The 12,204-nt window shown below is 47.9% G+C and overlaps 2 protein-coding genes across 5 annotated transcripts in view; both read left to right on the forward strand.

The window, feature by feature from the left end:
* The window catches only part of STX1A (syntaxin 1A), a 251,783-nt gene that overhangs the window by 110,967 nt on the left and 128,612 nt on the right, over positions 1-12,204 (forward strand). The window lies entirely within an intron of this gene.
* The window catches only part of LOC127037472 (uncharacterized), a 269,283-nt gene continuing 262,532 nt past the window's right edge, over positions 5,454-12,204 (forward strand). The window contains exon 1 of the mRNA XM_050929233.1: positions 5,454-5,471. The gene's annotated coding sequence lies outside the window, so the exon portion shown is untranslated. The remainder of the gene's footprint in view (positions 5,472-12,204) is intronic.

The following is a 12,204-nucleotide window of genomic DNA, read 5'->3' on the forward strand; positions in this document are numbered from 1 at the left end:
GCCACACTGGCGGGGGAGCGCTGCATCAGCAGCACTATAGTCTTTATTCCTCTTGCAGAAGTGGAGTATAACCAGTGCTGTAGCCAGGGAGATACAGCGCTGTATGTGCCTTGCCAGTGTGGACGGGAAGTGAGTTGCAGTGCTGTAAAGCCACCACCAGCGCTGCAACTCTCAAGTGTAGCCAAGCCCTTAGGCAGTTGGTAACCATAGGATAATGATTGTTAAAATCACTGTAAATCTACAGAGTGCTTTATGAATACAGAGCAAGGTGGAGCCCCTGACTGGAGAGCTCCTGGTGGGAGTGGTGAGCTGCAGAACTGTAGCTCCGGAAAGGAGAACAAGCAGAGATGGCTGGGGAGGAGAACAAGCTGGAAGTAGTCCTGGCAAAGGGAGACTGTAGGGAGGGATTTGAAGCGGGGCTGGGCTCTACAGATGGGGACTGAGAGTCTGTTCCCAGCCTGGAGCAGCCTGGTAGGAGCTGTGAAGCTGAGTGTTTGTGACAGGAGCAGACCCAGCAGCAGCTGACCAATGATGTCATCCTTTGGCAGGTTTCCCTGTGATTGTCTCTCTCCTCTACTGATTGGCTGGTGACCTCAGTTCCCTCTCTTCTCTTCCCTGCAGTCTCACCCCAGCTGCCCCCCCATCCCTTTTAGACACCCTCCCCTCAGCCCCTCTCTGTGTTACACAGTTACAATAAACAAAAATACCCTTTACAGCAACCCACCCCCAGAGTGTGAAAACCAACCAAATGAAAAACCCTGCGGCACTAACCTGAGGCTGTCAGACTATCGCTCGTTGTGCTGCTGTCTCGGTTCCTGGGTTTGTCTGGTTAGACAGTAAACTCTCTGGGGCACGGAGGGTTTCTTAGTTTGTGTATACAAAGCACCTTGCTCAACAGACCCTGATCTCAGCTGGAATCGCTAGGCGGTCCCATAACACAGATGATAAACAGAAAGCATGGGGCAAAGGGAGAGAAAAGGTAGTACAAAACTCTCAGGGAGGCAAATGGATTGATGTGTGTAGTGGAAAATTTTTGGCTTTTTTCCTTAGTGGAAAGTCCCTCTTCAAAGTCTTGTCATCACCCTGTCCTGTTACTTTCCAATATGAATTGCATAAAAGGCAGTGCCCCAGCTTTGCTGACACTGTGTGGCCCAGTGGATAGAGTACTGGACTGGAACTCAGGAGATCTGGGTTGCATTCCTGGCTCTGCCATTGGCCTGCTGGGTAACTTTAGGCAAGTCACTGCCTATCCATGCCTCAGTTTCCCAATCTGTAAAATGGGAACAATGATGCTACCTTCCTTTGAAAATGCTTTGAGAGCTACTGGGGAAAAGCATGATATAAGAGCTACATATTGTTAGCTTGCTAAGGAAACATGTTAGGATTCAGCCTAAGCCACGGGGAACCAGCCTTCACGCCTTTGTGCCTTACTTTCCCACATGCAGCATGGAACATAGGCCCCAAAATACCAGCTGTGCTTGTGCACTGCAGATCAGCTAGTGATACATCCAGGGCACTGTTACACAAGCCAGGAGCAGGAAGCACAAAGTGCTCAGCCTAGGGGCAGGAGATCTTACCTGTTTGCTCCGGCAGAAAGGAGATACCTTCACAGCTGGGAAGCTGCAGAAGAAATTTCAGCAACTAATTCTTAAAATTTTGCAGACTCTTTTTGGTATCTGGTAAAATGTGAAATAGTTAATGCATACAGGAAAAATGGGTTTGACCTGAATAAGGTACTAGCCGTGTGAAGTGTGCAGGGGCAACTGCTCCAGTCCTTATCAGCCACATATGTCTGTAATCCAAGACCAAGGCCATACTGAACTAGCCTTTGACTATGTTAATAGTCTAGACAATGTTTTAGTGTGAAAGCTTCAGAAATATATGGTGAAGTAATAGGTCCTAGAAGCGAAGTCCTTCAGAAATAGGGCTGACAATCCTAGTGCTTCTGGAACCAGGAAAATTTTTCCTACCATTGCATTTTATTGCACAGCCAGGTTATTGCTTAATTCTACAGCGTTGTGGGCATGCATAGTGCTTTACAGATAAATAGGCACACTGCAGCTTTTTTATCTTCCCCTAAAACATCGGACATTGGTCTCTGCCGGGTATGTGAGCTACTTGATAGACCACACACAGAGAAAAGCTGCTTTTAGATCCTGCAGGCCCTTTGAGTTGCTGGTAGCTGGTTTGGAAAGAAGCAGGACGATGTACTCACATCACATGAGAATGATGAAGTATTTTCTAGTCCATTAGTGACTAAGGAAAATGTTAGCATGTATTTAAAAAACATTTTTAAATCAGCAGGCCTGGTTACCTTGCACACAAGGACCCTAAAAAAGTTGGCCGAGGAGATCTCTGACCACTCCTATTAATTTTGAATACATCTTGTGTGACAAAGTTCCTCCTCTACCTTGGTGGGTCCTGCGCTTATTGGCAGATTTGCTCACCTCAGTGATCTTCCCCACAGTCTGGATCAACTCCTCCTGTGTCTGATCAGGAGTTGGGAGATTTGGGGGGAACCCGGGCCTGCCCTCTACTCCAGGTTCCAGCCCAGGGCCCTGTGGACTGCATCTCTCTATAGTGCCTCCTGTAACAGCTGTGTGACAGCTACAACTCCCTGGGCTACTTCCCCATGGCCTCTTCCAAACACCTTCTTTATCCTCACCACAGGACATTCCTCCTGGTGTCTGTTAACGCTTGTCCTCCTTAGTCCTCCAGCAGCACAGCCTCTCACTCTCAGCTCCTTGTGCCTCTTGCTCCCAGCTTCTCACACGCACTTCCTCTCCTCTGGCTCCTCCTCGCCTGACTGGAGTGAGCTCCTTTTTAAACCCAGGTGCCCTGATTAGCCTGCCTTGATTGGCTGCAGGTGTTCTAATTAACCTGTCTGCCTTAATTGGTTCTAGCAGGTTCCTGATTACTCTAATGCAGTCCCTGCTCTGGTCACTCAGGGAACAGAAAACTACTCATCCAGTGACCAATATATTTGCCCTCTACCAGACTCCTGTACCCCACTGGTTTGGGTCTGTCACACTTGGAATAGTGGGGACATTCCAGAAGACTGAAAGAGTGCTAATATATAAGGCTAAGTTTTTGTCATGGATATTTTTAGTAAAAGTCAGGGACAGGTCACAGGCAATAAACAGAAATTCATGGAAGCCCATGACCTGTCCCTGACTTTCACCAAAAATATCCCTGATAAAAGGGGCAGGTGGGTTCAGCACCCATCTCTGCTGGGGCTCCCGGGTCCCCCACTGCTGCAGTGTGTGGGAGCTCCAGGGTCCCTCTGGGCTGGGCTGCTGTGTGGTCCCTTCGCCTGCCCCTGGGCAGCTGAGAGCTGCATGGTCCCTGAGCCACTAGTTGCCACCCACTGCGGCTGGGCAGCTGTGGGGAGTCCCTGCTGCCCACCACAGCTGGGAAGTTGCAGGGAGTCCCCCCACCAGGGTGGAGCAGAAAATGTCATGGAGGTCAATGGAAGTCATGGATTCCATGACTTCCATGATATAATCATAACCTTACTAATGTACTGCCAGCAGTCAAAAACTCAATCTGGATGACTGGGTTAATTGTAGGCTGGTTAGCCTCATATGAATCCCAGACAAAGTAATGGAAAAGCTGGTACAGGATTCAGTTAATAACAAAGGAAAGGATGGGAATATAATTAATGCCAGTCAACAAGGTCTTATGGAAAATATGTCTTTTCAAACAAATCTGATTTCATTCTTTGATGAGATTACATGTTCAGTTGATATAGGTAACTGTGCAGATGTAATATAATTAGACTTTTGTAGAAGATTTTTCTTAGTAACGTGACATTCTGATTTTAAAAATTAGCATTAGACAACGTCAGTAGAGCACATGTTAAACGAATGAAGACCTGGATGCCTGACGTATCTCAAAAAGTAGTCATCAGTGGGGAATCATCACTGAATTGGGGTGTTTCTCATGGGGTTCCAAAAGGACTGGTTCTAGGTCTAGAACTGGCTGCAAGAGGCCTCCAGCATGTTTCCCAAATTAAAGTCCCTATACCAACATCTTTGTCTTTCCACTCACTGCAGACAGGTGTGTATGGAGCAACTCATCCTGTTCTCTGGTTTGATTTGATGGTCTGTAACAGAGCCCCACGTCCTGGGTGCAGTTCGCGCATTGATCCATATGCATTCAAGACCTTGCACTTCTGAGTAATCATTAACTCTAAAACAGCGAATGGTGTCTTTAATACAGAGGGCTAACCCCTCACCTCTGTTATTCACTGTGTTCTTCCTGAACAGATTATTATAACTAGTGATATTACTACTGCAGGTGTATGAATCATCCCTCCAGTTATGTCAATGAGAATTTTCCAGTTCCTCTTGCTTCTTACCCAGACTCCTAGCTTTGGTATATAAACAATTGGAAAATGTCTTCTTTCCACATTCTTTGCCATATCAGTTCAATGTGTTCTGAATTTGTACCATATTTGTCTCCATAGCACCCTCTCATTGCATTATTAGTTAAACAGCTTCCTGGTTGCTGCAGCTATTTTCCAACCAAGATGATTAGCTCCCGCCCGCATAACCATGAGATACAGGCAGTCCCGTTCATACAGCCCCATCTCCCAGTCGATTGTGGCCCAATGTTCAGCAAAACCAAAACCTTTGAATTCACAGGCAGTGGTTCAGCTCTGGTATTTTTTGCCTTCGCTCACTCATGGGACCGGAAGGCTGTCTGAGAGATCACTTGGATTTTCCAGTTCTTCAGCTGTCTTCAAGATTCCTGCAGTCTTTGATAATCTGTGTAATTCCATGCAGTGCAGTGTCATTGGTTCTAATGTGTGCCATCACTAGTGGAGACTTGCCAGCCTGCTTCAGAATCATAGAATATCAGGGTTGGAAGGTGTGATGCAGTAGGGACTGTCTGTGTGGGGAGTGGGAGAGCAGGGGAGGACTTTAGGAGATGGACGATGCCAGGGCCTGTAACCTGAGCTAGGTAAGGGAGGGAAAGGTCAACACCTTTGCCCGGGAAGGGGAACAAAGGAAGGGAGTGGCAGGAGGGAAGCAGTTGGAGTTGGGGCTTGGGGCTGTGTGGGTGGAATTCAGGGCATCCTAGCTAGGATCCAAGCACCCTGAAAGCCAGAAGGACTCGGTGGAGGGGTCTTGACTGTGCCTGCAAGCTCTGCTGTAACCTGTGTTCCTGTTGTCCAATAAACTTCTGTTTTACTGGCTGGCTGAGAGTCACTGTGGGCCCAGGAAGAGGGGTGCAGGGCCGGACTTCCCCACAATCCGTGACAACTGGTGGCAGCGGCGGGATATACTGCACCCCGTGGACGGCGCTTCCTGCAGTAAGTGACTGGGGAGCAGTAAAACGAAGGGTGATTAACCCCTGGGAGTGTGTGCCCAGTGAGAAAGGACTTTGCAGTAACAGGGTCCCCCGGGGGGATTGCAGCAAGCGGTCCCAGGGGCGGGAGGAGTCTGCAGCTCGACCCTGGCAGAGAGGTGGTGACCTCACGAAGGGGCTGGTGCACTAGGGGTCCCCTGGGAAACCGTGGGGAGCGGCGAGCACCCCGGCCTGGGAGTGGCCAGCAGGAAGATGTATGCCAAGCGGCGCAAGTGTGACCTGGTGGAGCTGTGTAAGCAGAGGGGGCTGCACCCAGGGAGGCTCAGCAAGGACCAGCTGATTGCCCAGCTGGAGCAGGGAGACCGCATGAATGAACGGAGCCCTGTCTCTGAGGGAAGCAGCCGAGCAGATGCAGCGCAGGCACCAGTGACTGTCCCTGCTGGGAGTGGTCAGCCGGCAGACGAGGGCTCCCGAGACCCCCCCTTCCTAGGCGTAGAGGAAGGGCGGGGAGAAGCCCAGTGTATACCGAGGGCACCGTGACACCCCTGGCCAGCAGGGGAGCCTCACGGCGAAGCTCACCCCCCAGCAGGGGATCCTCCGGCAACGCTCGGCATCCGTGGAGCGGATGCGGCTGGAATATGAAAGGGAGCTGAGACGGGAGGAGCTCGAGTTAAAGAGGCGAGAGAGCCTGGAGGAGAAGGCGACCAATCAGGAGACAAGATACTTGCAAATCTCGGTGGAGGGAAGCCTTTGTTTTGGGCTGTTTCACAGGGTTTTTGTTCTCTCTTGGGATTAAGAGAAGCCAGACATGTAACCGATTCCTCCCATCTTCTGAAACAGCCTATTCTGTTCAATTTAGTAAGTACCAGTTAGAAAGGTGGTTTAATCTTTTGGATTGTTTTCTTTATATGCAAATATGTATTTGCTGGAAGGATTGTATCTCTGTTGCTGAAACTTGTATTTGTGCTGGGGGGAGGATTCTCTCTAGCGTCTATAAGCTAAAAGACCCTGTAATATTTGCCATCTTGATTTTACAGAGACAACTTTTACTTTTTTCTTTCTTTTATTAAAAGCTTCTCTTTTTAAGAACCTGATTGATTTTTTGGCTATCTTGTGTAAGACCCAAGGGGAGAGAGTCTGCACTCACCAGGGAATTGGTGGGAGGAAGGAGAGAAGGGGGGAGGAAAAGCCTGATTTCTCTCTGTGTTAAGATTACTGTCTCTCTCTCAGGGAGAATCTGGGAGGGGGAGAGAAGGAGGGGAAGGTGAATTTCCTCTCTTTTTATGATTCAAGGAGTTGAATCAAAGGGATCTCCCAGTGTTACCCAGGGAGGGGAGAATCTGGGAGGAAGAAAGGAGGGGGGAATGGTTTATTTCCCTTTGTTGTGAGACCCAAGGGGTTTTGAGTCTTGAGGTCCTCAGGGAAGGGTTTGGGGGCCAGAAAGTGCCCCAAAACACTATATTTTTGGGTGGTGGCATCTGTATCATTTCTAAGCGAGTAATTAAACTTAGGGGGGTTCATGCTGGTACCCCATCTTTTGAACGCTAAGGTTCAGAGTGGGGGTTCATACCGTGACAAGTGTCATCTGCAAACTTGCTGAGAGTGCAGTCCACTCCATTCTCCAGATCATTAATAAAGATATTGAACAAACCGGCCCCAGGACCGACCCTTGGGGCACTCCGCTTGATACCGGCTGCCAACTAGACGTGGAGCCATTGCTCACTACTCGTTGAGCCCGAGGATCTAGCCAGCTTTCTAGCCACCTTATAGTCCATTCATCCAGCCCAAACTTCTTTAACTTGCTGGCAAGAATACTGTGGGAGACCATATCAAAAGCTTTGCTAAAGTCAAGGAATAACACGTCCACTGCTTTCCCCTCATCAACAGAACCAGTTATCTCCTCGTAGAAGGCAATTAGGTTAGTCAGGCATGACTTGCCCTTGGTGAATCCATGCTGACTGTTCCTGATCACTTTCCTCTCCTCTAAGTGCTTCAGAATTGATTCCTTGAGGACCTGCTCCATGATTTTTCCAGGGACTGAGGTGAGACTGACTGGCCTGTAGTTCCCTGGACCTTGTGCCTTCCTTTTTTTAAAGATGGACATTACATTAGCCTTTTTCCAGTCTTCCGGGACCTCCCCTGATAATCACAAGTTTTCAAAGATAATGGCCAATGGCTCTGCAATCACATCCGCCAACTCCTTTAGCACCCTCGGATGCAGCGCATCCAGCCCCATGGACTTGTGCTTGTCCAGCTTTTCTAAATAGTCCCGAACCACTTCTTTCTCCACAGAGGGCTGGTCACCTCCTCCCCATGCTGTGCTGCCCAGTGCAGCAGTCTGGGAGCTGACCTTGTTTGTGAAGACAGAGGCAAAAAAATCATTGAGTACATTAGCTTTTTCCACATCCTCTGTCACTAGGTTGCCTCCCTCATTCAGTAAGGGGCCCACACTTCCCGTGACTTCCTTCTTGTTGCTAATGTACCTGAAGAAACTCTTCTTGTTACTCTTAACATCTCTTGCTAGCTGCAACTCCAAGTGTGATTTGGCCTTCCTGATTTCACTCCTGCATGCCTGAGCAATATTTTTATACTCCTCCCTGGTCATTTGTCCAATCTTCCACTCCTTGTAAGCTGCTTTTTTGTGTTTAAGATCAGCAAGGATTTCACTGTGAAGCCCACCTGGTTGCCTGCCATATTTAGTATTCTTTCTACACATCGGGATGTTTTTTTTCTGCAATGCAAGCTCAATAAGGATTCTTTAAAATACAGCCAGCTGTCCTGGACTCCTTGCCCCCTCATATTAGCTTCCCAGGGGGTCCTGCCCATCAGTTCCCCGAGGGAGTCGAAGTCTGCTTTTCTGAAATCCAGGGTCCGTAGCCTTTCTTCCTTGTGTCAGGATCCTGAACTCGACCATCTCATGGTCACTGCCTCCCAGGTTCCCATCCACTTTTGCTTCCCCTACTAATTCTTCCCTCTTTGTGAGCAGCAGGTCAAGAAGAGCTCTGCCCCTACTTGGCTCCTCCAGCACTTGCACCAGGAAATTGTCCCCTACATTTTCCAAAAACTTCCTGGATTGTCTGTGCACTGCTGTATTGCTCTCCCAGCAGATATCAGGGTGATCAAAGTCTCCCATGAGAACCAGGGCCTGTGACCTAGTAACTTCTGCTAGTTGCCGGAAGAAAGCCTCGTCCACCTCATCCCCCTGGTCTGGTGGTCTATAGCAGACTCCTACCACGACATCACCCTTGTTGCTCACACTTCTAAACTTAATCCAGAGACTCTCAGGTTTTTCTGCAGTTTCATACTGGAGCTCTGAGCAGTCATACTGCTCTCTTTCATGCAATGCAACTCCCCCACCTTTTCTGCCCTGCCTGTCCTTCCTGAACAGTTTATATCCATCCATGACAGTACTCCAGTCATGTGAGTTATCCCACCAAGTCTCTCAATCCTATCCTTTCCAATCTCTCAATTGCATTTTGTGTCTTTGCTCCAGGAAGGCAGCATGCCATCCTGTTGTCCTTGCGTTCCTTGCTGAATTCTCTCTACATTCTACTTAATATGGAGTTGCTGTTGGTGATTGCTTGTTTTCTTAGGAACATTGAAGACCTTCTCTTGGTAGCTAAATTCATCATCTATGTCCCCTGTCGCTGTCTGTTCCTTTGCTCCATGGAAATGGGAGGCCCTTCATGCTCACTTGGACCATGGGTTGGTTTGGGCCTGGAGCTGGCAATGGCACTATTAAATGCAGCTGCTCAGGGGTGGCCTCCTCCATGTTAATAGCCTCATGCTTGGTACAGGCAATGCTCCCTGTTAATGTAATCCATTGCACAGGAGTATTTTGCTGTTTTGCAGCAGCACTGCCTTTTTGGCGCATATCTGATTTCTCCCTGATTCTAGCCCCAGGCCCTTCTCTGTGGTTCTGTTGAAGACCCAGCATCCCTCGGGCTGTATGTAGTCATTTGCTTATTCCTTTCCAAGCTCCTTTAGATTTGTCTCTTATCAATACTACCATGATTGATTTTTAGCCCGTTTTGGAAATTAATCCAACTGGTGCTGCTTTAAATCATTTACTCAGAGAATGCCTGGCTCTCCCTGTTGGGAATCCTCAGTGCATTTGATGAGCAGACTCTGATCTAACCTACTGGTTGGTGATGAACACATTGAATTGAACTGAATCTGCCCCCTGAGCAGGCCTCATCTGGAAACTTCCCCCAGCCTAACTCCTTATGAACTGTTCTCTGTGTTCTGTTTTCAGCGACTGTATAAATCATATTGTCGTTCCCCCACATCCATAGCTCCCTATTTATCCTATGAGGGTGTCAGGTGGCACTTTGGTATATGCCCAATTAAAGCCCAGAGAGTCTCTACCTGTTGCACATCATTTATTGACAAACCTTGTTATTTTGTCAAAGAATGTAATGTGGTCTGGCATGATTTTGCTTTTGATGAACCCATGTTACCTCCATCTCCAGGCATTCAGCAGCAATAGGTCTTCTGTCTCTCTATATGTCCTATTCCCACTGTCTGTCCTCAAAATCGGCTATCTGTATGTAATTCCAAGTTGTTTTTCACTCACCGTGCTGTAATGTTACCAGAGACGGATCAAATACACTTGAGTTTTATATCTCATGAGTAGGAAGTCCCCTTAACTGAAATGTATCCCTCCAGCAGTACACTTTACTGTACAGTGTTTGCATTAGGTTGGAGCCCAGGTCTGAAATAGCTGTTTGTCATCACAGAAGAGTCAGATACTTTTGGTATGAATGCCTTTATTTTAGACTAAGGAGGCATTGGGGAAAGATCACAACCGAACAAAACTAGAGTCTCAGTGAGAGAGCCCATGATATGTGTGTCTCCTCTGTTGTAGGGTGCAGCTGAGCTGAATGCATACATTTCAGTGTCTCCAGCAGAACTCCTAGAAACGTAAAGGTGCCGTGCTCTGCTGTGTCCCTCACAGTTATCATACAGCTCAAAGGAGAGTGCAAAGAGACCAGGAGGAGGTTAAGAAGTGACTTGAGCACAGTCTGTAAATACCTACACAGGGGAAATATTTCTGATAATAGATGGCTCTTCAACGGTTAATGCAGACAATGCTCCGTTTATGTCACTGTTTTTAAAACCTGGATTGTGAAGCACTGGTGTTAATCCTGGAACAGTTATGAGGAGCAGGTGTAGCTGAGGATGATGTGTGATGCAGAAACAATGCAGTTCAGTTTTCATAAGCCATATTGACCTCTGGGGATACAGTGAGAAGGAAAAGCGAATCATTGCTGGGTCTCTCCGATTCTCCACTGCAGTCTGTGCTGGCCTTCAAAGGTAGCCTGCTGAGAACATGTTGCAGCGTTCCAGCATGGAGGTTGCTCAGGGCTGGCTGCTGTGAGGAGGTGGTAGCTATCTAGCCTGGTGCAGATGGCATTGCCTACAGAGTAGTTAAATTTTAAATAGACTTCTTTAAACTATATTCAGATGATTAGACATATAGGTAGCAGTGTTTGGCCTAACCAGCTGCCACTACCAGATGTGAGTGGTAAAGTGTGAATGCTGGCACTGCAAAACCTTCTGTAGTGTTAAATAATTAGCAAAGAATGAGTTTGCAGAAGGCAGCAGTACAAATGGGGATTAGATTCAGGAAAGCAAATCTTGGCAAACTAAGGAATCTAGTGAGTTAAGGGGCAATGAGAGGGGGCATTAAAATCAGTCGGTGGGGAGTGGCTGGGGAATCCTAAAAAACACACCTTAATTAAGGTGCAACAGACTGTGATTCCTCAGCAGAGGAATAATGCAGGACCAGGAAGAGTCTAATGGGGCATCATAAGAGGCTGCTCAGAGATCTGAGAGTTGGGGTTGGGGCAGAGAATCTGAAAGTCAAATGAGACACATGAAACAGCCAAGGAAGAGTCCACAAAGTCATTGTGATAGGGGAAAAGAGAAAAGCAGCAAGTGTGAGCTGTGAGCCAGTTCCTGCACAGTCCTGGAACGCATGCCCTCTCGCCTCACCCATCGCTGGTGTTCAGGGGTGATGCTCATTTCCTTTCAGTCTCTTTATCAGTGGTTGATCTGGCAGGGGCTCCCTTGCTGTCCAGTTGTTCAGACTTTGTTTATTCATCTTGTTAAAGAAAAACATTTAAAACTGGTTCAGTATCTTAATCATTAAATTCATCCCTTCCTCATATATCAATGGATCTGGTTTCTCACTGATATTTTTGTCATAGCCCTTCTTATTCAAAACCGTTGGCATGTTCACTTGCTCTGCTTTATGACTAATGTGGCATGAGGAAGGTTGGAGAATAGCAAATGTCACATGAGAAGAGTGAACCTGGCAGGCAGTACCCAGCAGTCCAGTCCTCCTACCCTTCCTAGCTACGTGAGCTTTTCTTGGCACATAGAATGGGATGGTTTGGCAGGTGAGAGTGAAGCCCGCTGAGGTGGGAATTGTGTTTTACTGCAGGGCAGGAAAGGGGAAAACAGAAGAGCTGGAAAGACAGATGCTGGGGAGTCCAAGAGCGAGTCCAGAGAGGGCTGTTCTGACACCAGTGTAATGGGCAGAACATTGGTGAATGGTAACACACAGCTGTCAGTGTGACACATTACACACATTACAACCCAGTACTGGCAAATTCCACCTTCCCCCATGGACGTGATTGCAGTTCTCCCCCCACCCCCTTTTCCTGTTTAGCTGCATCAGTCCCTCAGTCTTCTCTGAGGCAGGCCTAAATGCTTCTTTGTTGCGTTTAGCTAGCAGGAGACATTGCAAAGCAAAGTAGTGAAACCCGCCCTCCCGCGATCTCTAGCCTGCAGTTGGTCTGGGACCCTGGTTCTCTAGCCTGGCAGTATGGTGGTGTTGCTGCTGTGCTTGTTGGCCAGTCATTTTCTGTAATCAGAACATTACTG

The sequence above is a fragment of the Gopherus flavomarginatus genome, chromosome 19 (assembly GCF_025201925.1).
Source record: "Gopherus flavomarginatus isolate rGopFla2 chromosome 19, rGopFla2.mat.asm, whole genome shotgun sequence".
Classification (NCBI taxonomy): Eukaryota; Metazoa; Chordata; order Testudines; family Testudinidae; genus Gopherus; species Gopherus flavomarginatus.